Here is a 27194-nt window from a genome sequence, read left to right as displayed (position 1 = left end):
TTAAAGTCTTACCTTGGTTGTTGAACACCTTGGTACCCGTATGTTTCAGCACCCGAATGACCAAAACCCGGAAGTCGGTGTTCCAGTTTTCAAACTTTTTTTGAAAGCTGAATGTCCAATGAGGCTTCCATGGCTTCTGATTGGCTGCAAGAGCTTCCTGTAGCCAATCAGAAGCAGCACTTTGGTTTCCGAAGGTTTTGGAAGTCAAACGGACTTCTGGAACGGATTCCATTCAACTACCAAGGTACGACTGTAATAATAATAATAATAATAATAATAATATCCCACCCATCTGACTGGGTTGCCCCAGCCAATCCAGTCTGGGCGCCTTCCAACATATATAAAAACATAATAAAACATTACACATTAAAAAAAAACTTCCCTATACAGGGCTGCCTTCAGATGCATAGTTCCTTATCTCCTTGGCTCGGGGCGTCTCTAACTCCACACCCTCCAACATTTCGCCAATGAAAATAGGGACATCCCAATGAAAAGCGGGACATTCCTGGATCAAATCAGAAACTGGGAAAGCTTTTGTATATCCAGGACTGTCCCTGGAAAATAGGAACACTTGGGGGGTCTGCATTTGAGCCCCACCTCATGTGGGGACAATGCTGAAATAGATGCTCATGGTTGAATGGGTACAAATGGGCTTCCTGTGTCCCTATGTTCCAAAGGTTTTTAGACTCTAGATACTGGAGATGACCAGTCTACAAAGCAGGAATGCCTGATGGGCTGTCAATGAAGCACTCTGTTTATCTAGGGCAGTCCCAATTTTCTGTTAAAGGTAAAGGTAAAGGTACCCCTGCCCGTATGGGCCAGTCTTGACAGACTCTAGGGTTGTGCGCCCATCTCACTCTATAGGCCGGGGCTGTCCGGAGACACTTCCAGGTCACGTGGCCAGCGTGACGAAGCTACTCTGGCGAGCCAGAGCCGCACACGGAAACGCCGTTTACCTTCCCACTAGTAAGCGGTCCCTATTTATCTACTTGCACCCGAGGGTGCTTTCGAACTGCTAGGTTGGCAGTCGCTGGGACCGAGCAACGGGAGCGCACCCCGCCACGGGGATTCAAACCGCCGACCATACGATCGGCAAGTCCTAGGCGCGGAGGTTTTACCCACAGCGCCACCCGCGTCCCATAATTTTCTGTTAGTCCTCCCTATTTATTTAAGAGACCTTGTATGCCACTTGATTGTAAATAAAACCTCTAAGACGTGGTTTGCAAAATAAAAATAAAAAATAGAATTCATACGTTAAATAAAGATGAAAACAAATAAAAATATATCTAAAAATCAACAGCATGCCATGCGAAATTCCATGCTAAAGATCATTAGGAAAGGAACTGAAGATAAAAGCTGCACCTGTTATAATGCTGTTATGCACATGGAAGGGGCGACTGCATTTGCAATACTGGTCACCTCACCACAAAAAGAATATTGTGGACTTGGAAAAGGTTCAGGAAAAAACCAAAATGACCAAGGGGTTGGAGCAACTTCTCTCGAATGAAAGGTTGGAGCATTTAGTTGATAAAGATGGCAAGAGGCGGCGTGATACGAACTTTATAAGATTACGGATGGCCTAGAGAAAGTGGATGGGGGGGGGAAATGTGAAGGGCTTCCAGTGAATCTGAATTAAACTATGGAACACACTCCCACAAGAGGTGGTGATGGTTGATATTTTCACTCCCTCCCATTGCGAGAATGTCCTGATCTGATGTTTTGAGAAAGGAGGGGGTGGAAACTGCTCCTCTATCTTCCACTCCTGACTGACTGCCTGACTCTGTGTGTGGAGAGAGTCTTATCTATGTAGTCACTAGATGGCTGAATGGGAGCTGTAACATTCATGCAAGCCATTAGACGCTATTAGAAATCAAAGGAGTTATGCTTCACAGCTAGCTTCCGCGTTATTTATACTCTGCTGAATCTGGTGCTCACAATGCACAGTTGTGGGTCCAGTGCACTGGGACCTGTTTTCCAGGACTGGAAGGTCTCTGAAAGTGCTCCAGTCGCCTAGCCCAGTCGGGGCAGAACCAGTTATTGAGCCCAGTCGCTGACATCGGTTGAAAGGCGTACTGACAGTGATGGCCAACAACTGGGATGGCTTTAGCAGAGGACTGGGCTAAAATAGCCTGGATAACTCAGTGGTTAGAGCAATGTTTCCCAACCTTGGGTCTTCAGCTGTTTTGGGACCACAACTCCCATCATCCTTAGCTAGTAAGACCAGTTGTCAGGGATGATGGGAATTGTAGTCCAAAAACAGCTGGAGACCCAAGGCTGGGAAACCCTGGGTTAGAGCATGGTGCTCATAATGCCAAGGTTGTAGGTTAGATCCCCGCATGGGACAGCGGCATATTCCTGCATTGCAGGGACTAGATGCTCCTCAGGGTCCCTTCCAACTCTACAGTTCTATGATTCTGTAAAATTGCTTTGAGATGCTGCAGGAAAGTGATTAATAAATGAAAGAATAGTAGAATCCTCTCTATTTCGCATTGTGCGGAGGCAGGAGGTGGGGGATACAGATCTTTCTCAAAACTGCATTTGAAGAGTTCCTGGTGTTTATGTTTATGTGTTGCTATTCTTCAGGTTTCAGGCCCCTCCTCTAGAAGTTCAACTCTGAAAAGAGTCTTGGAGATGGGATCATGGCCGCATCTATTCCTGTCTCCAGCTAAAGATACAGTGTGCAGGCTGCTCTTTCATGTGCTGCAGCTGGCGAGTTCGTTTTGAGCTGTTGATGACATATTATAGGACAATTATGTATTTCTGGTGTCTCTTTAACCATAAATACCCACCCCCTTTCTTCCTTTGCCTCTCTATCAATGCAGGCCAGGCTACCACTGAGCGAATTAATACGGCGCACAGCAGGCGGAGTGGAAGCTAACGTGTAATTGTGTGCCTGTGTGGGTGGGCGAAGGAACGAGTAAACAAATGTGTACATCTGGAGCAGCCCAGACTTCCCACGGGGAGCACTGCCTTGCTTGGAGGTGCATTTCATTGTTCCCCCATTGGCCAGTTGTGCAGGCATGCACCTGACACAGGTGTGGGTCCTTGGGCCCCATCTCTAAATTTGTGTGAGCAATGAGATGGAACGGGTCTGGCCTGCAGCAAAAGGCCACAACAAAATGGTGCTTCATAGCTTCAGCCAGCCACCCCGTTTTCCAGAATCACTCCGTTCCATTTCCCCTCTCCACAGCTTTCGGTTTCCCTTTCCTCTCAACAGTTAGCCATCAGTCCCTGCGCTTGGAGCATGCTCAGTCTCTCTGGGCTGAGAGCTCCCCAACTGATGCCTCACACTTCCCCATAAATGATGTCATTTTGGCTACTGAAGGATCGGCTCTTAGAGAATGAGTTTGCTGTTAAAATACAGCAGGGATGTGAATAGCCTCCAGGATCAACCTTATACAGTCATACCTCAGGTTACAGATGCTTCAAGTTATGCGTTTTCGGGATACGGACGCGCTGAAACCCAGAGGTACCGGAACGGGTTACTTCCGGGTTTCAGCACTCATGCATGCGCAGAACCACTAAATCACGCTTTGCACATGGGCAGAAGCGCCGAATCGCAACCCTTGCGTGCACAGACGCGGTGCTGTGGGTTGCGGACACTGCGGATTGCAGACATGCCTCCCACACGGATCACGTTTGCAACCTGAGTGTCCACTGTAACTGAAATTTTTAAGAGATTCTGATCTTGTTATGCACTGAAGTTCTCACCTGGGCCAGCAGGGGGATACTGTAGATAGTTATGCAAATAAGGGATCGAAAGTGACGTTCAGTGATTGGATAGTTTTAGAAAATTGTTACAGTTACATTGTACTGGAGCTCTATATAAGCAGGCTGACTGAACCCTTCAGTTCAGTTCTGTCCTGGCCTGTGAATAAACAAGAGCCGTTTAAAGAATCGCTGTGTCGTCTGATATGTTCACCCACAACTTAACAGATCTGTTTCTAAATTGCTTTGTTCTCTCTCTGCTTCTGCTTTTAATTACCAGTCTCTGCTTCCACAGCAGGTGCTGTGATTCTCCAGTGGTTTGACGTCACCCCTAGAGATGCACTCCATTGTCTTTTGAGACAGACAACTGCCAACAACAAATCTTGCAAGGAGGGCATGTGCCTCACCTTGGTTGTAAACCTGGCTGGGCATGATAACTTGTTGGGATGACTTCACTGATTTCAGACAGTTTTGAGCTTTGGATTTCTGACTGCTATACCAGCATACTCTGTTTTACTCACAAGTAAAAGACTCTGCTATCATGTCTGGGGTGGGAGCCAGGACACTCAGAAGTATCTGTACTGTAGGGGATCCTGACAGGCCCTCTCTCCACAAAATATCTGGTTAAGTGCCTGTCATAGGTGCATAAAATAAAATCTGGAGAGAAAATGGGGATCATACCACTGCTTCTCATTAATCTGAAAACAGGCAGAGCTTATGTGCGCACCAGGTTTTCCCTGAGGAGTTTCCCAGCGATGTTGATGTATTAACCTGATGTACTGATTTTTGATACATTTTGAATTTAGTTTTATGGATGAAATTTTATTATTGATTTCATGCTGCTCACTATGATTTTCTTCTCTTAGGGTGGTACTCAGCTAAGTTTGATTCAGAGCAAACCCATTCAAATTAATAGGCCTTACTGAGTCATGTACATCATTTTCAGTGCATCTACTCTGAGTAAAACTTAGCTGACTAGCACTCTTAAATGTTGGCAGTATGGACACTGGGGAAATTAAAAAAAGAGCAGTGGGTGTTTGGGCTGCATGCACATGATCAGGAACCCTGCAAAATGGAAGGTCCCCCATCACACAGAGTGAGGCTCTTCACACACAGCTTGTATGCACCCTGGCTTGGTTCCCAAATCAAAATCAAGGAAAGAAGTACTAGGGGTGCCTGTGGACCCATGCAGCTTGGGTACACATAGGGTAGAGCAGGGTTTTCCAGATGTGTGTTTTGGGACTACAGTTCCCATCATCCCTGACCCCTGGTCCTGTTAGCTGGGGATCACCAGTGTCGAAGCAATGATTCTTCAACACCAGCTTCATTGGATTGGTCATGCTGTGCAGATGCCTGATTGTAGTCTTCCAAAGCAACTACACTATTCCCAACTTAAAAATGGAAAGCGTAATGCTGGTGGTCAACAGAAGAGCCTTAAAGACTCTCTCAAGGCAAATCTTTTAAAATGTAGTATAATCACCGACAACTGGGAAACACTGGCCTGCAAGCGCTCCAATTGGAGAACAGCCTTTACCAAAGGTGTCATGGGCTTGGAAGACACTCGAACTCAGGATGAAAGGGAGAAATGTGCTAGGAGGAAGGTACGCTTGGCAAACCCTCACCATGATCAACTCCCGCCTGGAAACCTATGTCCCCACAGTGGACGGACGTGGGGATCCAGAATTGGCTTCCACAGTCACTTATGGATTCAATTTCACCAGCTCAGCATATTCCACCATCTTTGTCTGCCAGGCCTGGATCGTTGGTAAGTCTTGTCGCTTCCATCTCTGTGCGGATAAAACTCCTGCTGCGACAGTTGCATACCTAAACAGTTTTTGGTCTTTCTTGGGTATTACCTCGCTATTATTCCTAATAAAAATGCTTCTGGTTTCCTAACAAATGTACTAAGTTAAAAAAAAATATTAATGAGTTTTGCTGTTTGCAGTCCAACCTAGCTCATTGAATAAAGCATTATGATGCTTCTCAACTGGGATGAATCTAATTCAGCAACAATAGCTGTTATAGCAAAAACAGTGAAACGTAAACTTCACAGATTGACAGGGTGCGCTTTTATGAAATTTCAGAAGGATGGAAGCAAGGCGAGGCAGGGGAGGGGAGGAAAGCAATAAAAATGCTTTGATAAAGTGAAATTCCCTCCCCCCGCCCCAAGCTCCCTTTGCCTCTCTGTGCAGCCTGCAATAAACTCTCTCCCCCCAGCAGAGGTTATGGAAGACCTGAAGTGAGAGAGAATGAGTGGCTTATGAAACATACTAAGAATGAAAAATCATTGGGGGGGGGGTGGAGACGGAGAGGTAGAATTTATAAATCCAAAGGGGACTTTTGTTGCAGGTTTTCAGGTACCCTGAGCTAACTCTCTTTTGTTTTAAAGTGACAGGGCAAGGTCTTGTCTGATCTTTGCTGGGGATTTATTTGACTCTCATTCCTCGCCTCTAGCGCTCTGTAAAGGTATGTATTGCTTTGGTAGCATCACCGCTGTCTGCCACACAAGGTGTTTGGGGGGTTTTTATTGCAAATTTCAGCATCCCCCCCCCCCTTTGGGCATATTTTCACAGCCATGGATCTGAGATTAGGAGAGATTTTGCTGACTGCATTATTCCAACAAAAAGGAAGGCACGGGATTCCCCCCCACCCCCGAGCACCAATAGCTTTGCAAAGGAGTGCTTGTAATTCTGACAACCTTTCCCATCCCCACCCCCCTTTTACCTGGGTGGTTTCATATTTGAAAAGTGATCAGTTGGCCAGGGCTGGTTATGGAGAGCATATGACGACCCTTGTGGCAATAGCTCCCCTTGCTACTAGTCTGTTTCCAGGCACAATTTGAAGTTCAGCTTAGGATATATAAAGCCCTACGTGGCTTAAGTCCAAGCTATCTGAAAGAGCCTATTCCCTCGGATGAACCTGCCCTTTTGAGATCTTTGAAGGAGGCCCTTCTCTCAGTCCCGCCACCCTCACAGGGACACTTGGTTGTGGTGGGATAGGAGAGGGCCTTCTCGGTGGTGGCTCCCAGACTTTGGAACTCCCTCCCTAGAGAAGCCAGACTGTCTCCGTCCTTGTTGTACTTCCACCAGCTGGTGAAGACTTCCTGGTTCCAACTGGCTTTGGGGAACTGACTGTCGCAAATTCTCCACGGCACTTTAGCAGAAATGCTCAGAGTTCCAGGTTCTTCAGTGCAGTGCAGTATATTTATTGTGAGCTATATATATACAAACATATACAATAATCTACAGGCTATAATACACGAGCAGTTCAAACAGAGTACCTGGCTGCACCTTAAGGCAAAAAGGAAAACCTTTTTATCTCTCTATCTCTCTCTGACCACACTCTTCTACACCACCCACTTACTGCTGGACAGGTTTCCCTTTTAAACCGATGACAGCCAATCAACTGACAGCACATTGCTGCTGAGTTTTTCCGACCCAGCACTTCCATAGGAAGTATTGCAGGCTGATTGCATCAGCCAGTTGCATCAGCTAGCAAACTCAAGCCTGCAGACTTACTATCTCACACAGCATTCTGTGAATCCAGACACTTACTGCTTTTAATGAAAGGGCTGGTGCTGTGTTGTTTTCATTACATGTTTATCTGTATGTTTTCAATAGGTTTTATATTTGTATATAGGGATGGTGCTGTGCTATCAATCTATTTGTTTTTAATAGACAGATAGGCAGATAGAGCAGCAGGAAACAAACTGGCACCATCTTTCATGGGACTGCCCTTCCAATAGCTGAGATAGGTATCATATCACCTCTCAGTCTTCTGTTCTCTAGCATGAACTTACCCAGCTCCTTCAACTGTTCCTCATATGGCTTAGTTTCAAGACCCTTTATCATCCTGGTCGCCCTCCTTTGCACACCTACCAGCTTGTCAATATCCTTCTTAAATTGTGGTACACAGAACTGGACAAAGTGCTCCAAGTGTGGTTTGGCCAGGGCAGAATACAGCGGTACTATTACTTCCCTTGATCTGGATACTAGACTTCCGTTATTGCCGCCTTAAATTGCATTCACTTTTTTCTCTCTCAAGCAGGAATCCTACCAACCCCCCACCTGTAAAATGCCTGGGATTGAACGTCAGTCAAATCTCCACTCCAGATGGGGCATAGAGATGAGCTATCTCACATCTTAGCGCATGGAAGGCTAGTCCCTAAGACAGTCATGGACTGACGCCATTTGCACACATCTATGAAGCAGCATTTAAGGACCAATGTAAAAAAGGAAGAAAGAGGCTGTTTCGTTAAGTCTCCGTGCTCACTTGTGACTCTCCGAATAAGAAGAAAGCAAAGCTGCAACTATGGTTCAAGGCCGGTAGAGTTGAGAAGGGGAGGACTTCAAGAGAAATTGCTTAATTGGCTTTGATGAAACTATTAGGCAAAAGCGAGGCTGTCTCTTGAGTTTAAATAGTTTGGCGCTGTTCCTTTTGGGCATGGATTTGCTGCCGGTGATTTCAGCAGAAACAAACCCAGGCCATTAACGTGAATTCCAAAGGGAATTGCCAGGAGGGCTAAAAAGTCCAAGATAAACATGTCAGGTTACATAAGCAGGCTCCTCCTTGTTGCTCCCCTCTTCCCGATTCTCTCTCTGTAAACAGAAACCTGGTACAAGCGTTTGAAATAAGAACGGTGGGGTGGGGGGTGGACATAAAAGCAAGATTTAGTATTTCTCCTCCAGTGGCCTTTAGGACAGCCACTGTCTAAAGCAGCAGCACTGCAAGAGCTCTGAGCCCATGATGTAATTTTGATGGCATGCAAATTTAGCATCCACACTCCAAAAGGAAAGACAACACAGTGAGCTGAAGCTGCTTTGCCATGATCTGATGCACTCAAGAGTTAGCACAGCCCGTCAGTAGAGTCTTCAGAATTACTCCGACTGGAAGACACGGGTGGCACCTGGTGGGCGGGGAGTGAGAAGGCATCAGCCCCACCACCAGTAACCTACCCACACCTATTGCTAGACTTTCCCGTACATTCAAAAATTATACATAGTAGTCATGGGAGACTTCAGTTATCCTGATGTCTGTTGGAACTTAAACTCTGCCAAGAATGTAAGGTCCAACAAATTTCTCCATTGCCTCACTGACAATTTCATTCCCCAGAAGGTAAAAAGAGTAGCAAGGGGAACATCTATCCTGGACATAATCATCAGTGAGGAACTGCCTGATGAAGTGGAAGTACTTGGAAACTTGGGAAGAAATGATCATGTTCCCCTGGGTTTCGTGATACACAGGCCAGGGAAAGCTGAGTGTAGTCAGACATGTACTCTTTACTTTAAGAAGAGCAGTGTACACATGGCTGCCTATATTAATATTGCACAGTTTGAAGTGACTGGAAGCATAAGAACTGACTCATGTTTTTGGAATAAATCATTATCGAGGACCATAAAAACATTATTCAAACTTTTACTTGGCAGAACACTTCAAAAACAGAACATAAGCATCAAACATGCATCCCAAAATATTCACACAATGTCTTGTGTTGTCTAGCACAGGCTCAGCAATTTAGAAAACAGAAAATAATCCAATCAGGTCTAGAAGCAGAGGTCTCTCTCTCCCCCCCCCCCCCACACAGCCTGCATTGCAGCCTCTATTGGCCTTAGGCTGTTTATTCTCCCTTCAGGAGAGCTTCATTTACATCCTCACTCCATGGGATTCAGGAGACAGAAGCACAAGGAAACTCCCTTTCAAAATGGAGATTTGCAACTCAGTACCTTCACCGCATGATCAAAAGTCACATTCAGTTTACAGCTAGAGAACAATCAACAGGTAATCATTTACCCATTTAGGAGTTCAAAACCCCAATGTTAGCAATACACATTTTGCAATTTTGCATTATTAAACCTTCAATTAAATCAATTATGCTTATCACACATGCACATCAAGGTGGGAAAGTCTGGGAAGGGGTCTCTCCACTGGGCCCTATAGGGATCCTTTTTGGCAAGTTGTGTTTATACTAGAAGTTATGGCACTTTTGTAAGCTTATTTCTTTATTGTGAAAGGTCCTTGCTGCTAGCCATTAAAATCATGCTCTTGGTTGTCTGGAGAGGATACCGAGAATTAACTCCAAGCAAGGGTCATAATTTAGCACTGATTGAACAGGACCAAACCTCCCACTCCAGGGTGAACTGAGAGGATTGGAAAATCCTCAGCCACTTCTGGCTGGGAATTGCAAGTGGGAGGTTTATGAAATTCCACAGCCTGTTTATTTATCAAGCTCGGCCAGCAGACATTTTAGAGGGTGTTTGTGGGTGGTATCAATGTGATTGGACTGAGATTGGCTACAGGAGAACAAAAAGGCTTTTCTGAATCAGCGGGGACCAGCAGGACAGACATTTACTGACCCTCCAAGTGTCCCTATTTTCCAGGGGCAGTCCCGGATTTACAGAAACTGTCCTGGTTTCTGTTTTGATCCCAGAATGTCCTGCTTTTCCTTAGGATGCCCCTATTTTCATCAGATAAATGTTGCTGGGTATGGAGTTATCCAACCCTGCCCCATCCCCCACCTCAAGCCATCTGAAGGCAGCCCTGTATAGAGAAGTTTTTTTAAAAAAATGTTTAATGTTTTATTATGTTTTTATATACAGTCATACCTCGGATGACACACGCTTCAAGGTTGCGTTTTTTGGGTTACGGACCGCCGAAACCCAGAAGTACTGGAACGGGTTACTTCTGGGTTTCGGCGGTCGTGCATGCGCAGAAGCGTTAAATTGTGCTTTGCACATGCGCAGAAGCACTGAATCGCAACCCACAGACGCTCATATGTGGGTTGCAAACACTGCAGGTTGCGAATGTGCATCCCTCACGGATCACGTTCGCAACCCAAGCATCCACTGTACTCTGGAATCCACCCAGAGTGGCTGGGGCAACCCGGTCAAATGGTTGGGGTATAAATAGTAAAATAAATAAGTATGCATTTAGGAAGGGCAAAAAGGGATAACCACCAACCCCCTCAGCCTAAGTTCCCCATGATATTCTAGAGGAGAAGCTGGTAAAGTGTGAGCTGGTTGAGGTAACTGTTGCGTGGATTTGTAGCTGGATATTGACAAGCTGGAAGGTGTGCAAAGGCAGGCAGCCAAGATGATCAAAGCTCTGGAAACCAAGCCTGATGAGGAACGGTTGAAGGAGTTGGGTAATTTTTTTTTTTTTATTTTTTTTTGCCTGGAAAAGATGAGAGCAAGGGGAGATATGATGGCCATCTTCAAATATCTAAAGGGGCTTCAAAGAAGTAGGAGGGTCTGGAATGAGGAGGGAGGCAGAAGTGGAAGAGGAAGAGAGTGCTTCTGCTGTTGCGTGCCCTCCATGTAATTGTGTTTGTTCTTTAATCACAAAGTAACAGTCGTCTGGCTGTGAAATGACTGTCACTGCCACAATCGCCCTCCTCCTCCTCCTCCAATTCCTTCCGATTTTTTTGGCAAGTGCTGCATCTAGTTCAAAGGCAACTGCCGGGTTATTAATCATGTCTGTCAGACAAGGGCTGCAATCATTTTCCTGCCTGGAAACAAACCAGCCGGGTGACTTGCACAGTTTTAAGATGCGACCGCGATTATTCTACAGAAGCAATCAATGGCTTTCCTTGCTCATTGTTAACAGGAGGACCAGAACCTTCCCCTCTGCGTAACAAGGAACCAGAAGTGGCAGAGCAATGGCTTTAGAAATAATAACTTAAGTAACATAATAATTCAAAGGGGAATACAATGCCTTTCTGTCCCATGGGGAAGACGGGGGGTGACCTGCCTGCCAGCCTGCTCAGTCTGCTGTCCACCTCGACACCTGCTCACTCCTGGAGGACAACTTCAAGGCCTCTCCTGCAGTCCACTCTTAGGCCTACTCATTACTGCTATTTGCGCAGTCATATGACTGTACAATTTGTAATTTATTGTCCTTTGTTTTGCTTATTTTGAGGATTAAGTCTTATGTAAATCCCATTAGTAAAGGTATGGACTTCAAACCAGTTTTGGACAATATATTGATATATTGCCCAGCCCTAGTAAAAAGGTAAAGGGACCCCTGACCATTAGGTCCAGTCGCGGACGACTCTGGGGTTGCGGCGCTCATCTCGCTTTATTGGCCGAGGGAGGCGGCGTACAGCTTCTGGGTCATGTGGCCAGCATGACTAAGCTGCTTCTGGTGAACCAGAGCAGCGCACTGAAACACCGTTTACCTTCCCGCCAGAGCGGTACCTATTTATCTACTTGCACTTTGACGTGCTTTCGAACTGCTAGGTTGGCAGGAGCAGGGACCGAACAATGGGAGCTCACCCCGTCATGGGGATTTGAACTGCCGACCTTCTGATCAGCAAGCCCTAGGTTCTGCGGTTTAGAGCACAGCGCCACCCGCATCCCGTAAATCCCATTAAATATATATAAAAAACAGCCTTCTGGGTTAGTCCAGTGGCCCATTTAATCCAGGGGCCAAGCTGTTGCAAGCAAAACCTGAGAGCAAGAGTACTATTCTCTCCTGCAGTTTCCAGCAATCAGTATTCAGAAAAATACTGCCTTTGGCTATAGAGGCAGAGCATAGTCGTTGTAGCTTAAAACCATTGAAAGCCATATCCCCCATGAATCTGTCTAAATGTCCATACAATCTTCTTTGGAAGTGACTGGATCCCACCGTCCTTTATATATTAAAATTATTCATAACCTGCCTTTTAATCAAAAAGCCCCCAAGGCACATAACAAGCTTATTAAAAACATTTTTTAAAAGGTCATATAAAAAGCTGCAAGTGTTAAAAAATATAAACCATACAGGTAAGAATTAGAAATGTCTTATTAGTAACATTGAAGGAAATAAGCCGCTATCTTATTTTTAAAAGACATCTGAAGGCAGCCCTGTTTAGGAAAGTTTTTAATATTTAATGCTGTATTGTTTTTAACACTAGATTGGGAGCTGCCCAGAGTGGCCGGGAAAACTCAGCTAAATGGGCAGGGTATAAATAAATTATTATTATTATTATTATTATTATTATTATTATTATTATTAGAGCAAATTTGGTACATGAAACAAGGCCTATGTAGGTGTAGGTTTTGTGGGGGGAATTCCCCTGAGGGTTCACTTCCCAGTTGGTCAGATTTTCTTCAGTACAGTGGTACCTTGCTTCTCAAGCTTTATCCATTCCGGAAGTCCATTCCAAAACCAAAGCGTTCCAAAACCAAGGCGTGCTTTCCCATAGAAAGTAATGCAAAATGGAGTAATCCGTTCCAGGCTTTTAAAAACAACCCCTAAAACAGCAATTTAACATGAATTTTACTATCTAACGAGACCACTGATCCATAAAATGAAAGCAATAAACAATGTACGGCAGTCACACAATCAATCAATCAATCAGTCGGTAGCTGAACTGGGTTCCACACAGTCACAAAAACAAAACAAAAAAAGCAGCAAAAACGCAAAATAAATAGCAAAAACAGACCTCAGTGTAATACTCAAAACGGAAGTGTGGCACTCAAATCGGAAGCGTACCACTCAAAACGGAGCATGTTTGGCTTCTGGAAAAAGTTCACAAACCAGAGCACTTAATTCTGGGTTTGCAGTGTTTGGGTTCCAAGTTGTTTGAGAACCAAGGTACCACTCTAATGCATAACCAGACCAAAGAGACTGCTGGAGCATTTCCATTTGGGAACACACTAGAGAGGCAAAACATACATCACCTTAGCTGTTCACTCTCTGCCCAACCTCCTTCTCCTCCCCCCCCCCCAAAAAAAACCTACACCATCTCTCACGCAGCCCCACTCCTTGAAATACAACTTACTCAACCCATTTTTGCTGTACATCTCAGAACCCTCCTTGTACCTTACCTGGAGCTGTTTTCACTTCGACGTTAGAGGTTCCTCTTTAACTGGTTCTTAAGCCACCTTGTGGTCTGTAGGGCAAGACGATATCTGGTTTTCAACATCGCGATGCATCACTAGCTAAACTGATATATCACAATGTCTGAGATAAGGATGGAGTTATATAGAGGAATCGGTTGATGGTTTTCTCCACTTTGTGATTTTCGCATAGCACATACACATCACTATTTGCGATATACAGTGGTACCTTGGGTTACATATGCTTCAGGTTACATACGCTTCAAGTTACAGACTCTGCTAACCCAGAAATAGTGCTTCAGGTTAAGAACTTTGCTTCAGGATGAGAACAGAAATTGTGCTCCGGCGGCCCGGCGGCAGCAGGAGGCCCCCTTAGCTAAAGTGGTGCTTCAGGTTTAGAACAGTTTCAGGTTAAGAACGGACCTCTGGAACGAATTAAGTGCTTAACCCGAGGTACCACTGTATATATTGCCAGGTCAAAAATTATGAAACCAGTATCACAATATGGGCTTCAAACCAGTTTTGGACAATATATTGATATATTGCCCAGCCCTAGTAAAAAGGTAAAGGGACCCCTGACCATTAGGTCCAGTCGTGGCCGACTCTGGGGTTGCAGCGCTCATCTCGCTTTATTGGCCAAGGGAGCCGGTGTACAGCTTCCGGGTCATGTGGCCAGCATGACTAAGCCGCTTCTGGCGAACCAGAGCAGCACACAGAAACGCCATTTACCTTCCCGCTGAAGCGGTACCTATTTATCTATTTGCACTTTGACGCGCTTTCGAACTGCTAGGTTGGCAGGAGCAGGGACCGAGCAACGGGAGCTCACCCCGCTGCGGGGATTCGAACCGCTGACCTTCTGATCGGCAAGTCCTAGGCTCTGTGGTTTAACCCACAGCGCCACCCTGCCCAGCCCTAGTAGTTAGGTTGTATTCTTGTGTCCGTGACATTGGCCTAACAAAACAAAAAATCCACCTCATTTTCTCCCTGCATAAGCTTCTGTTCTTTCCAAGATTTCAGTGGGAGAAAACCTGTGGAGCCCGTAATATTGGTGGGACAGTGAAACAAAATCAGATACTGCCACTTTCTGAGTAACGCGGCAGGACCCAGCTATCAGATGCACTCTTCCTATATACAGCACCAGCAACAAACCTCGCTTGCAAAGGAGTTGATGCATATTCATGGATTGGTATCATTTTAATTTATGAGCATACTTAATGTAGCATGAGCCTTCAGTTCACCTACTTAAACAAAGGTGTGCATTCTTTTTCTTAGGAATGAAAAAAAAAAGAAAAGAAAACATAGATGAAATGTTTATTCCCTCAGGGACAAACCATTGGCTCTGAATTATTTTGCTCTCATTTTAATGTGCGTGAAGTTTCCGAAGGAGGACAGTTTGCTCAGTGTTGGAAATCCAGGTTCATTTGTTTCCCATTACCATAATAGGACAGGAAGTTTTAATATTGCAAGCTCACTGGCTTTATAAATTGAAGGCCTTTCCCTGAAAACAGAGGCTCGTTGAGTGACCCTGTTGTTTTTCAGCTGCGCATTGCAGGTTGCCAAAGAATTTGTACACTTGGTGCGTTGTTGCCAAGTTCATCCTGTGTTCAAGCAGCTAGACACAAGGCTTACCATCACTTCTGATATAACAGTATATACATAAGGTTGTTCCCCATCATCTCTAAGCCAGGGATGGGGAGAGCTACAGCCTTGTAGATGCTGGTGAACTGTAACTGTAACTCCCATAATTCCTGACTACTGGCCATGCTGGCTGAGGTGCATGGGACCTGTAGGTGGCTGTTTTTTCTGCCATTGTGTCGTTGTTCTGGCGAGTCCAATCTGGAGAGTCCAATAGCATGCTGCCTGGAGAAGTTGGTGAGGACAGACAAGCTATAATTTATGGATTGCTCCAAAGGTGTTTTAGAAGCAAGAAGCAAAAAGACCCTCTCTTGGGCTCAATTGCATTGGATTTAGTATATACCGTATTTTTCCGTGTATAAGACGCCCCCATGTAGAAGACACCTATTTTTTTAAACCCAAAATTAAGAAAATAAGTTGTTTAGCTTTCTTTGGGGGGGGGGAGGTCACTTCTGCCAATCGCTCACCGCCTGCCCGCCACTGCTGATCAGCAAACCCCGGAGGTAATAAAGAAAGACAGGCCACCTCCATGTGAACTCTGTTCCTGGCCCTAAGATCTACCTAAAGATTAACAAAAGCTGCATCAAAGCTACCTTCTTATTTTTATGTACCCAGGATGCCTGGTAAGCAACTGGTCTGTGCTAGAATGCTTTATACGTGACTGTCAGGCATAGAGAAAATGGGGCAGAGATGCAGAGGCTTGTGGGATCGATCAGAAATTATGTCAATGACCCAAACCTAGTCAAAGCGATGCTTTCACCGCTGACACAATGGCTTGCTTCATTTTTCATAATTCCTCATAGCAATCCCACATGACCACTACACCTTTACTTAGCAGCAACTCTCCAGGGTCTCAGGCAGAAGGTCTTCCCCATTATCATTTAACCTTAAAGCTACCTGTGCCTTTTAATTCAGGAATGGGGATCCTGTGACACTCCAGATTATGCCAGACTCCCAACTCCCATTTGCCATGCTGGTTATGGCTGATGGGAGTTAAGAAGTCTAACAACATCCAGAGGGCCACAGATTCCCCACGTTTTAACTAGAGATGGCAGGGATTGAACTTGAAATATTCTGCAAACAAACCGCATGGACTATCATCAATATGCTATTATCCTGCCACTATTTTTATCAGATGCAAACTTTTTTAAAAAAAAAAGTTTAAAATGCTTTACTTACAAAATGTTCCAAAGGTCAGGTTCATGCATATATCTAAGCAGCAGCAATGAGAACACAGGCAGAATACTCTTGGGTAGAAAATATAGAAAGATAGCTTCAAACATGGGCTCTAAGATTGGAGCTTGCTTAGGTACATCCGTGCCTTGTAACCGATGCAAACTTCATCGAATGCAGCATTCTCTAGAACTGCAATGAATGGAATGTCATGCTTGCATAAAATGCTTTTAAAAAACAAAAACAAAACCCTTTTAAAATCATTCCAAAATATCACGCACAACTCTGTTAGGCTTAACTCTGGGAACCGAAAAGGCAGTCCAAATGAAAGTTAATCATGTAATGGATTTCCCCTTTGGATTTATGTCCTCCACTTAAGGGAACATTAATTTGGCTCCGCTCGCTCACATATTATCACATTTCTGCCATTTATTTAAGTCGTCTCATCCTAAAAATGGTTCTAAAAATACCACAGGTTATTATATATATATATATTTGGGAAAGCACATTAAAGCACCTTAAAATTCATCAAAGTAGCTTCAAGTTGATGAAAGGGCATTAAAAATGGATGGAAGTGCACTCTTTGTTTATTTTCGTAGCTGTTAACCAGGTTTGCACTGGGTGACATGGAATTGGGGAAGGGCTGCAGTGGGAGGGCAGCTGCTTGGCATGTAGAAGGTCCCCTTTGCTCTCTCTGTGCAAGCACACCAGCTTGCCAGACGCAATCACCCCCTTTCTCCTCTCCCCATCCAGGGGTTCTCCTGAACCCCCAGAGACAATTCTGGAGGGCAACCTGAACCTGAGGCATGTAACGCAATGCTGGCCACCCCCCAGTCTTGGGCGCAAGCCGGCGCCTCTGGTGTTCATACACAGCCCTAGTAGATTGCCTTAAGTTCCTTCTCCTGCACAGCTAACTTGCTTCCTGAAACCTCTCTCGGGAGATTGTGGTTCAGCCCTCATGGCACCTGCTACTGAGCAGACCTCAGGTGCATAATTTAGAGCGACTCTTGAGATGCGGCATGTCTGACGAGTCTTCACCTCGACACATCCTCTGAGGTACTTTTCTCCACACCGAAGGCTGGTGAATGCGATTTGGAATGAAGAGCTGAAGGCGGATCGGAGCTGACAGGACTCCATGTTTCTTTCTGGATGGCTGACTTAACTCTGCCAAACCCTGCTCCCTCAGAAGAGAGAGAGAGAGAGAGCTGTCTTTGGGGTATTTCGTGTGGCGGTAAACAAAATGGAGGACAGAGGAGCAAAACTGAGCTCGACGCCTTGTGACTTCCGCGTTGCCTCATTCACTTAACACAGATAGGAATGCAAAGAGGTTATGATTGAGCCGGTTGCTTTTTGTTTTGTTGGTTTGTTTGTTTTGGGTCTCATGCATGCTTTTTTTCTTCTTGCAAATGGGTCGAGCGCTTTTAGACGGAGACAGAAACCCAAGAGAAACATGCCAAGTTGGTTTCCCCCTCAGCTTGCTGTTGTTTGCAGGACACCTTACAAGTTCAACCCGAGGCTGAGTGTTATGTACTGAGTTGAATAGGATCCAAACTGTAGCAGTCTGATTGGTCCTAGAACAATAGGATCCAAAAGGCAGCAGTCTGATTGGTCCTAGAACAATAGGATTCAGAATGCAGCAGTCTGATTGGTCCTAGAACAATGCAGCAGTATGATTGGTTGGCAGGAACCACCCAATCCTGCTCCAGATAGAAGTGAATCCACAACCTGATTGGCTTACAGTAGAATTCCAGAATTAGCCAATCATGTGCAGCCCATTGTGTAAATAATGTATATAAAGCAGATACTGTGAGGGGACATTTATTCATTCCTCCTCACCACTATGAGCTGAATAAAGAGCATGAAATCACTTTGCGACTCTGAGTATATTTCACTGGCGACGAAGGTGGGATCCCGCTGAGCTGACTGCCACACACAGCACCGCAGCACCGCCAACTGCCGCACCGCTGCCTCGCACCGTGTATCCAGGCTTCAGCTCCGGGGCACAAGGAACTCAGAATGGCAGCCAACAGCAGCTTCTCGCCATTCAACCCAGCATCTGGAGACTGGGAAGCGTACGCCTCCCGTTTCACCTTCCTCCTAGAAGCCAAAGGGGTCACCGACGAAGAAGACGCCAAGAAGAGGGCGATATTCTTCAGCGTCTGCGGAGAGGAGACGTTTGAAATCGCCCGGGCTCTCCTTGCGCCTGAAGACGTCGCTACTGTTCCATACAAAACAATAATGGAACAGCTGAAGGGGCACTTTTCGCCGCAGCCCTCAGTGGTGGCTCGTCGAAATGCCTTCTACGCAAAGCGGCAAGCCCCTGGGGAAACCATAACTGGGTTTGTGACCTCTCTCCGCCAAGCCGCCCGGTTCTGCAACTTCTCAGAGCTGGAGAACATGCTTCGTGGCCGCCTCGTCGGTGGCCTGAAGGATGAGAAGCTGCAACGACGCCTCTACGCTAAGAAGGACCTAACGTTCCAGGTCGCTCTGGAGGAGGCCCTGGCAACAGAAGCTGCCGAGAGGTCGACCCAAGAGGCACGGCCGAGCCTGCCATCCCAACCGAGGGTCCACCATGAAGACCTCACCGACGACTCAGGATCCGACAGGGAGGAGGTGCACCGAGTACAGCAGCGCACTCAAGCAGCGCACAGACCACAGCTGCCTCGACGAGAAGGAGGGAACTGCGCAAGCTGCGGGGAGAGTCACGAGAGGAGGACCTGCCGTTTCCGCAACGCAGAGTGCAGGCAGTGCAGAAAATCGGGACACATCGCCCGGGTGTGTCGGGCTCGGCCCACCCGACACCAGGCATCAGATGACCAATCCAAGAGCCCCAGGTCCCGGGGCCCAACGCACCAAGGCAACTCGACGGAGCTCACGGACTTCCAGGTATACCAGTTGCCCCACCCCAACGTAGAGAAAATTTATGTAGAGGTACAGATAGAGGGGGCCCCATGCCGCATGGAGCTTGACACGGGTTCAACTCTATCCATAATCTCGGCAAGGACCTTAAGGAAACTGTGTCCCACTGGGGGTCCCAAACTCAGGCCGGCCCCATTCACCCTCCGGGACTTCCAGAAACGTAAGGTCCCCACAATGGGGGTGGGGACCTTCAGGGTGCAATACCGAGGGCGGACGCGGCAACTGGACTTGCTTGTGGTCAAGGGCCCCTACATTAGCTTACTGGGATTGGCATGGTTTGGACCACTGGGGCTAGCTGTCACCGGGGTGAACCACACTAGCTTACAAGTGGACGTGGACGCCATATGCAAGGAATTTCCAGGGGTTTTCGATGGGAAATTGGGACAGTATACGGGCCCCCCCATTGCGCTACAGCTTGACCCCGCAGTACGACCGGTCAGGCTCAAGGCCCGCCGGGTCCCGTTCGCCTTGAAACCCCGTATAGACGAGGAATTGGACCGACTCGTAGAGCAAGGAGTGCTGGAGCCGGTGCCTAATGCTCCCTGGGAAACCCCAATCGTCACACCCGTCAAGCCTAATGGTTCGGTCCGCATCTGCGCAGACTACAAATGTACCATAAACAAGGCCCTCACGGCCCACGCATACCCAGTGCCAGTGGTCAGCCATGTCCTTGCCACCCTGGCTGGGTCGAAAATTTTTGGCAAGCTGGACTTGGCCCAAGCATATCAACAGCTGCCAGTAGATGAGGCCACAGCAGAGGCACAGACGATTGTGACGCACAGAGGAGCGTTCAGGGTAAAGCGGCTGCAATTCGGTGTCAGCGTGGCACCAGGCATATTCCAGAATATAATGGACTCTCTCCTTAAAGGGATTCCTGGCGTCACCCCCTTCTTCGATGATGTGTTGATTGCCGGCCCCACACCAGAGGAGTTTGAGGACCGCCTCCGCACCGTTCTGCACCGTTTCCAGACGGCGGGTCTCAAGGTGAAGCGGGAAAAATGTCTACTAGGAGTGCCTCAGGTGGACTTTCTGGGATTTATGGTGGACGCAGAAGGGGTCCACCCGACTGGGGACAAGGTACGGGCCATTTGTGATGCCCCAGCGCCCAAGAGCAAGACTGAACTTCAGGCCTTCTTGGGACTATTGAACTTTTACCATTCCTTCCTTCCCCACAAGGCGGCGGTAGCGGAGCCCCTACACAGACTCCTGGACAAGCGGGCCCCTTGGGTGTGGGGCCAGCGCCAGGAGGCCGCATTCCAGGCAGTCAAGGACTTGCTTGTCTCAAACTCGGTCTTGGCACACTTCGACGAGAGGCTGCCGGTGGTGCTAGCATGCGACGCCTCACCCTATGGCATTGGAGCTGTCCTGGGGCACCAACTCCCGGATGGAAGAGAGGTACCGGTGGCGTACTTTTCCCAGACACTCAACACAACCGAGCGGAACTACTCGCAAATCGACAAGGAGGGTCTGGCAATCGTAAAGGGAGTAAAAAAATTCCATGATTTCTTGTACGGGCGGCCCTTCACCGTGGTGACTGACCACAAGCCGTTGCTTGGCTTGTTTGCCCCCGAAAAGCAGACCCCCCAAGTGCTGTCTCCTCGCGTCCTCAGGTGGTCAATTTTCCTTGCCAGCTACCAGTATGCACTGATTCACCGACCTGGGAAGGCGATGGGCCATGCGGACGCCCTCAGCAGGCTACCACTACCGGAAACAGGCCCTGACCCAGCACCTGCACAAGAGGTTATGAGCCTGGAGCTGCTTCCCGACCGCCCCATTCAGGCACAAGAAGTTGCACACCATTCCAAGAAAGATAGGGTCATCTCCCGGGTCCTGGACTGGGTGTGGAGGGGATGGCCCAGCAGCAGCCCCGGGCCAGAATTCGCCGGCTACACAACCCGCAAACATGAACTGTCGGCCCACAAGGGGTGCCTGTTATGGGGAAGCAGAGTCGTTGTTCCCCAGCCCCTCTGCAAAAGGGTCCTCACAGCCCTACACGAGACACACCCAGGGGTAGTAAGAATGAAGGCCCTTGCCAGGAGTTATGTGTGGTGGCCGGGGATCGATGGAGAGATAGAGGCCTGGGTCAAACACTGCCAGGCCTGCCAAGAATCCCGCCCAGATCCCCCAAGGGCCCCAGTCCAGTCCTGGGAGTCCGCCCGAGCACCATGGTCACGCCTGCATGTGGATTTCGCTGGCCCCTTTCAGGGGAAAACATTCTTCATAGTGGTGGACTCCTACACCAAATGGCTGGAAGTCGCACTGGTACCGTCCACTTCCACGTCCGCAGCCATCCGGGTACTACGCAGGCTGTTTGCAACCCACGGGCTCCCTGACACTCTCGTCTCAGACAACGGGACTGCATTTACGTCAGGAGAATTCCAAACCTTCACAGCGCAGAACGCCATCCGCCACATCCGTTCGGCGCCGTTCCACCCTGCCACCAATGGCCAAGCAGAACGCATGGTGCGGACCACCAAGGACACCCTTCGCCGCATGACGCAAGGGGACTGGGAGTACCGCCTTGCCACATTCCTTCTAGCACAGCACAGCACCCCCAGCTCAACGACTGGCCGGAGCCCCGCTGAACTACTAATGGGTCGGCGCCTTGCAATCAGATTGGACCGCCTTCACCCCGATAGAGCTCAGGATGAGGTAGTGGTGGGGGAAGGCAGGAACCCCCGGACCTTCGAGGCCCAGGACCCAGTGTACGCAAAGAATTTTGGGGCAGGCCCAGCATGGGTACCCGCCACAATCACCAGGGTCACTGGCCCCGTGTCGTACGAGGTGCTAACGGATGGGGGGCAATGCTGGCGCCGCCACTGCGACCAGATACGGCGACGATTCCCGGGAGAAAACCAGGAGGAGGACAGGTCAGAGGAGTCCCAAGGGAACAACGGGGCAGTGAGGCCCATAGAGCAGGAGGGGCCAGCAGGAGAGGCAGAATCAGTAAATACAGAGAGGACCCGTGAGGCCGAAAGGACACCGGAACCAGAACCACGACTGAGCGAGCCGGTTGCACCAGACCAAACAGCCGCATCACAGCCAGCATCCTTGGAACACGAGCCAGAACCCGGAGCCCGGACCAGGGAACACCCCAGGCCACAACGCACACGTAGGCCGCCGGCATACCTTGAGGACTATGAATGCGACCTCCCGGGCAGGACTGGAACTTAGAGGGGAGGGGTGTTATGTACTGAGTTGAATAGGATCCAAACTGTAGCAGTCTGATTGGTCCTAGAACAATAGGATCCAAAAGGCAGCAGTCTGATTGGTCCTAGAACAATAGGATTCAGAATGCAGCAGTCTGATTGGTCCTAGAACAATGCAGCAGTATGATTGGTTGGCAGGAACCACCCAATCCTGCTCCAGATAGAAGTGAATCCACAACCTGATTGGCTTACAGTAGAATTCCAGAATTAGCCAATCATGTGCAGCCCATTGTGTAAATAATGTATATAAAGCAGATACTGTGAGGGGACATTTATTCATTCCTCCTCACCACTATGAGCTGAATAAAGAGCATGAAATCACTTTGCGACTCTGAGTATATTTCACTGAGGTTGCATGAAGGGCGATCTGACAGCGAGTGCAGCTCTCTCGCACACCACTCTGTAAAGAAAACTGAAAAAGGAAAAAAGGAGCTGTTCCAAATGGTGCAGATCTCCCAGAGGTCATACCTTTTCCCTCCACACTGGAATCTCTCTGCATCTGGAAAGCTAGCATGCCAAAGAGTAAGTATCTGTTATGCTAGATTTCCTGATGCAGAGAATTTATTTATTTTTATTTTTTTAAATAAAGTTTTTTATTGATACAACAAGAATAAAGGAAAAAAACACAAATACCAAATTACACACAAGAATAACCATAGACACATAATTTTCTTAGATGCAGAGAATTTATTAATGATATCATTATGTGCACTCCAGTTCTCCAAACTATGATCATTTCCAGGGTTTTGTCTTCTTTGGAATGAGGTCACTGGAGGCTTACAGTGTGCTATGGTATTTATATTTATTGTATGTACAGTGGTACCTCGGGTTAAGTACTTAATTCGTTCCGGAGGTCCGTTCTTAACCTGAAACTGTGCTTAATCTGAAGCACCACTTTAGCTAATGGGGCCTCCTGCTGCCACCGCACCGCCAGAGCCCGATTTCTGTTCTTATCCTGAAGCAAAGTTCTTAACCTGAAGCACTATTTCTGGGTTAGCGGAGTCTGTAACCTGAAGCGGATGTAACCTGAAGCGTATGTAACCTGAGGTACCACTGTACTCGCACTGGTATTCTTTCGAACTGCTAGGTTGGCAGGAGCTGGGACAGAGCAACGGGAGCTCACTCCATTGCAGGGATTCAAACTGCCGACCTTCTGATCGGCAAGCCCAAGAGGCTTAGTGGTTTAGAGTAGACCACAGCACCACCCACGTCCAATAGATATAACTAACTGACCAATCACGTCAGTTCTGCCCCCCCAACAGAAAACTGCTCAGACCCAGGCTTTCTAAGTGTGGGACAAGCAGAAGAATGGGTGAGTTCTTACATTCTAAGTTACACAACTTACACTGAATAGCAGACAGCAATACAAAAAATGTAGTTTTGGGCAAAAATAAAACTGCAGCAGGATGGAAACAGTGCTGTTGATGACAAACAGTGCTGTTGATGACAAATGCAGGTTGAAAGCAGCCCTGTGGAACGCCCTCCCACCAGATGTCAAAGGGAAAACAACTACCAGACTTTTAGAAGACATCTGAAGACAGCCCTGTTTAGGGAAGCTTTTAATGTTTAATAGGTTATTGTATTTTAATATTCTGTTGGAAGCCTCCCAGAGTGGCTGGGGAAACCCAGCCAGATGGGCGGGGTATAAATAATACATTATTATTATTATTATTATTATTATTATTATTATTATTACAACTGAGAAACACACTGTGTCCTTCTGAATACTATGTCTGTCTTCACTCCTGGTTTCATGTTTTATTTTACCCCCAAAGCATCAATGGACGCTGACAGCCACCTCCAAGAAGAAGAAGAAGAAGAAGAGTTTGGATTTGATATCCCGCCTTTCACTCCCTTTAAGGAGTCTCAAAGCGGCTAACACTCTCCTTTCCCTTCCTCCCCCACAACAAACACTCTGTGAGGTGAGTGGGGCTGAGAGACTTCAAAGAAGTGTGACTGGCCCAAGGTCACCCAGCAGCTGCATGTGGAGGAGCGGGGAATCGAACCCGGTTCCCCAGACTTACGAAACTACCGCTCTTAACCACTACACCACACTGGCTCCATGCAAATGTGCATTACAAGATCGGGGTTGGTGCTGCCCACATATTTTATCCAGCAGCATCATGTCTAGAGATGTTCATCCACTTCTTTTGTCGGCCGCTAGCAGGGTGAATGAGCTGGGCAGCTGTCCCCATTCATTACAGAAGCGGAAGGATGTCAAAGAACAGTGGCGTAGAATTTCTCTCTTGATCTTGGGCTAATGGTACGGTGTGGGTTCTTCTCTGCTGTAAAACAGATTACATTAATGTTAAGTGGGGAAGCTGTACCTTTTGTGAGGAGCTGGGCAGAATTGCCAAGCAAGAGCAGAGGTCCAGTAGCAGAATTGTAAGGTCAGGAAGTTTGGAACTTTGCACCAAACTTTGGCTATTGTAATACAGTGGTACCTCGGGTTAAGTACTTAATTCGTTCCGGAGGTCCGTTCTTAACCTGAAACTGTTCTTAACCTGAAGCACCACTTTAGCTAATGGGGCCTCCCACTGCTGCCATGCGATTTCTGTTCTCATCCTGAAGCAAAGTACCCGAGGTACTGTTTCTGGGTTAGCGGAGTCTGTAACCTGAAGCGTATGTAACCTGAAGTGTATGTCACCTGAAGCGTATGTAACCTGAGGTACCACTGTATGTGTCTTTACCAGGTATGAGGAAGCTTGGGTCTGGCCTTTCAATGTGGCCCTTCAGTCTTCTCCATGTAGTCCAGAATGGTCTACTCTGACTGGCAGTGACTCTCTGGATCTCAAGGAACAAGTCTCTTAACCGGCGGCTGAATCTGGGACCCTCGCCAATCAAAGTACAGTCATACCTCGGGTTGAAGTAGCTTCGGGATAAGTATTTTTGTGTTGCGCGCTGCGGCGATCCGGAAGTAACGGAGCATGTTACTTCTGGGTTTCGCCGCTCGCACATGCGCAGACGGTCAAAATGACGTAACGCACATGCACAGAAGCAACAAATCACAACCTGCGGACGTGGGTTGCGTTTGCTTCTGGATGCGAATGGGGCTCCGGAACGGATCCCGTTTGTATCCAGAGGTACCACTGGATGTGCTTTACAGCTGAACTATGGTTACTCTATAAAGGGATGCATCCAAAAATATATATCTTCTCTATCTAACCCTCATAACTCTCCCTAGGCTGTTTCCCTCAACAGCTTTCCATCACACACCCAATTGAGTGTTTTTCTCTAGTTGGAATTCCTCATTGAACTCAATACCAGATGGAACTGAAATTGAATCCCGAAAAGGCAGAGGTGTTATGTGTTTCCCATTCTCAAATCCAAGAGGAGCGAAGACGGCCTGGTCTGGATGGGGCTGTACTACCCTGAAAGTAGCAGGTTCATAGCTTGGGGTCACTCCTGGATCAACATTGTACCTTGAGGCACAGATGGTTAGGAGTTTTTCTGTTTTCCTATTTTTCTGTTGCTCTGGTAATATTTTGATATGTTTTTCCATCGCTCTGGTAACTTCCACATTGGATTCTTGGACTGCTTTCTACATCAGGCTGCCTCTGAAGACGACTCAGAAACTTATAGAATTGTCGAGTCGGAAGGGACTTCCCGGCAATGAAGGAATCTTTTTGCCCAATGTGGAGCCCAATGTGGACCCACGACCCTGAAATTAAAAATCTCATGCTCTTACCAACTGCTGGTTTAAAACGCAATGGCGAGATCACTGGCTGGGTTTGCCTTAAAACTCATATCATCTCTGTTTTAATACAGCTCCATTGGTTACCAGTTTGTTTCTGGGTCCAATTTAAGGCACACAGGCTAGTGTTGGAAACCCTAAACAACTTAGACTCCAGATATCTGAGAGACTGCCTCCTTTCCTACAGATACTCTTGGATGTTGAGAAGAGCAGAGAGGTCATTCTGCTGCCCTCAGAAGTTAAGGGTAGATGCAAGAGGGCATTTTCTGTGGCAGCCCCTAGGTCATAGAATTACCTCCCCACAGAGGTGAATTCATTCTGGCAAATGCTGAAAACACACCTCTTTACCCTGCCTTTGACACCTGACACGTGTGTCTTCAGCATGCACCTTGTTCCTATAACTTGTTTTAACCGTTTTTAATATTGAATTTTGTTGCAACTCGCTCTGGGATCTGTTGGCAAAGGGAAGGAGATGAATTAAATGATGGTGATGATGTCTGAGTGTGGTGCCCACTGTAGGGATTTTTTGTCAGGAGTTCAGCCTACACTTGAGTAGGACCCTGGCAGAGACACATGCCTGACTGGCATGTTCTCTACCTCCTGGTCGATCGTTTGGGAGCTTCAAAAGCTTTCTTCTGCCTGAACATCACAGCGACCGATGCCAACTGACACTGGCACACTTAGGGATCCGCATGCGTGACAGACCTCAGCAACTCAGCATTTTGGCTAATCTACTTTATTTACATATAAACACACACGGAGCACTGCAACATGGCTCCTTCTCTCTCTAGCATCAGACAGCAAAGAGAAAAAGAACAAAGGACAATAGTCCCACTTCACGGAACACAGTAACACAGACATCCTGTCTCCGTCACTTCCCACTCTGTGGAGTCAAAACATACACCGTCATGTGATGGACAACAATCCTATGACTGCAGTCATGGAGCAGGAATTCTAACATTTTTAACCCAGGTCTTCAGGACAAGTCCAAGACAATCAGTTGAAATGTGGCTACCTTTATCTTTATTTCCGTTCCAA

At 47.2% G+C, this 27194-nt stretch overlaps 1 long non-coding RNA gene across 1 annotated transcript in view; it reads right to left on the bottom strand.

The window, feature by feature from the left end:
* Positions 1-2243: 2243 nt before the first annotated feature.
* Positions 2244-27194, bottom strand: part of LOC308470319 — a 97577-nt gene continuing 72626 nt past the window's right edge. Inside the window, exon 5 of the long non-coding RNA XR_013982364.1 lies at positions 2244-2284. This is a non-coding gene — a long non-coding RNA (uncharacterized lncRNA). The remainder of the gene's footprint in view (positions 2285-27194) is intronic.

This window comes from Podarcis pityusensis, assembly GCF_964106645.2.
Source record: "Podarcis pityusensis genome assembly, chromosome: 1".
NCBI lineage: Eukaryota > Metazoa > Chordata > Lepidosauria > Squamata > Lacertidae > Podarcis > Podarcis pityusensis.
Note: the sequence above shows the minus strand (reverse complement) of the source record. Positions and strands in the feature narration are given on the sequence as shown.